Source organism: Prionailurus bengalensis, chromosome A1 (genome assembly GCF_016509475.1).
Source record: "Prionailurus bengalensis isolate Pbe53 chromosome A1, Fcat_Pben_1.1_paternal_pri, whole genome shotgun sequence".
Classification (NCBI taxonomy): Eukaryota; Metazoa; Chordata; class Mammalia; order Carnivora; family Felidae; genus Prionailurus; species Prionailurus bengalensis.
The window spans coordinates 33,641,451-33,643,626 of NC_057343.1; the positions used below are offsets into that span (position 1 = coordinate 33,641,451).

The 2,176-nt window shown below is 38.7% G+C and overlaps 1 pseudogene; it reads left to right on the top strand.

The window, feature by feature from the left end:
* Positions 1-288: 288 nt before the first annotated feature.
* Positions 289-1,361, top strand: LOC122497478 (annotated as a pseudogene).
* The last annotated feature ends 815 nt before the right edge of the window (positions 1,362-2,176 follow it).

A 2,176-nucleotide genomic window follows, 5' to 3' on the forward strand; every position in this document is an offset into this window, starting at 1 on the left:
TGAAGTATGCTAGGTTAGGAAAACTGACTCCACTGGGTACAAAAGGACTTGGGTTACTGTATCAATGTGGCCTTTATTTAAATAGGTAAGTTCCTAGGAAGCCCCAAAAGACAAATTAATAAAAAAATAAGAAGGAAGAGATGGGGGAGAAGGGGAACCTGTCTGATTAAGGGGCACTGAACCAAGAAGCAGTGGAGTTTGAGAAGCCAGCAGCTCCAGGTTCCACATCAATGGCCCCATTGGCCAAAGTTGGGAAGAGGGGTCCTGGTCTTCGGCTTCTACACTGGGTCCTGTTTTGACAACAAACATGTCTCAGCCTGTCAGAAATAGAAAGGTCATTGACTATTCAGTTTCAGGAATCTGATGATGATGAAGACTATGGAAGAGATTTAGACACTCCAGCTAAGAAAATTCAATCATCTTCCTGAGAAGTTAAAATTAACTTCTTGAATGAATTCATAAGAAGACAGTGAGAACTCAGAAGAAAAAGATGTGGAGACCAAGAAGGATAATTCTCACTCAGAGGACAGTTTGAAGATGCAAAAGAAGGTCACAAAAGTGTGTTCCAGCAATGGCAGGCAGGCTCTAAAGTAGCTTCCAAACACAGAGAGAGGCTCATAGAAGATGTGGGCAGTGGAGAAGAACAAGAAGTGGAGGATGAGGCACCATTCCATGAGAAAGATTCTGGCTGAGATGATTTCCTAATAGAAAACAATAATAAAAGTGACTATGGCAGTTCAAAAAATAAAAACAGGGGTGCCTGGGTGGATCAGTTGGTTATGGGCCTGAATCTTGATTTTCACTCAGGTCATGATCTCACAGTTGGTTGGATTGAGCCCTGTGTTGAACTCTGTGCTGGCAGCATGGAGGAGCCTGCTCGGGATTCTCTCCCTTCCTCTCTCTCTCTGCCCCTCCCTTGCTCGTGCGCTCTCTCTCTCTCAAAATGAATAAATAGACTTTAAAGTTATTTAAAAATAGAAAAGAAAAAAAAAACCAAAAAGATGACTAAAAAGTCCAAACCTGAGAGAAAAGTAAAGCAAATTCCCAAACTCAAGCTAAAGGCTGCAGTGACACCAATCCCCGTGAAAGAAAGGCAAAGGGAAGAAGGCTGTCTCCAACAGCTTCCAGGGCATCAAAGGAAAAGACTCCTTCTCCCAAAGAGGAGGAACCAGAAAGCTCTCCAGAAAAGAAACCTTCTGCAAGCCCTCCACCTGAGAAATTTGGAGATGAAGGATCTGAAGATGAAGCACAGTTTGGGCAGCATTAAAAAAGTGATGATGGTTTGGGGAGAGATTTTATGTGAAAAAAAAAGAGAAAAAAGAAAAAGGGGGAAACAAACAAAACCTACTTAAGATAGAACATGGTTTTGGTTATAGCTTGACACATGGGCTTTCAATGTTTTTCCTTTTTCTTGAAGCTAACATTTTCTTTTTCTTTGTTTTCTTTAAAGAAAACTCTTGTATGTTTAACTTACCTTTTATCTGTTGGTCCTCTCTTTGCCATCACGTCCGTCCCATCTCTTCCCAATGGAAGCCATGTCCAAGGAATCACTGGATTGACTGCTTCATCTTTTTATTTTTAGTGGAAGGTATACCACAGTTGTAAAGCAGTAAGATTTGAAATGAACACTATGGAAATTTTGCTTTTTTTCTAAATGGTAGCAAGTTGAACAATAATCAAAAAATGTAGAAGTGTTTTAGTTAAAAATGATTGCTTCTTTCTCTACCTGGACTTAAAAAAATATCACTTGTCATCTAACACAAGTTTATACCTATATACACAGTATAAATGTCTAAAAAAACAACAAAAACAAAAAACTTCCACTGATGAAGCAGGTAGGAGATAAAGATGAATTCTGAATTATTACTAACAGTATTCACATTTTTTTATCTTGGGGGCAGGGCAGGAAATGGTGTTATCTGACCTTTTTGAGAGTCTTTTTGTTTTGCTTTGTTTTTAATTTCATCACTTGTTAGCCCCAAGGGACCCAGAATCAGAGCTGCCCAAAACCATCCTTTTATCTTGATACAGTCTTTAAGGAACTTAAAAAAAAAAATAGTCAAGGGCCACCAAAACCTAAATCACTCTTAGTTTCCTATTTCATTGTCTAATGGTTCCTGTTTTTACTTTTTTTTTTATTTTTGTTTTTAATTTCTGAGAGACTGAGGAGACAGAG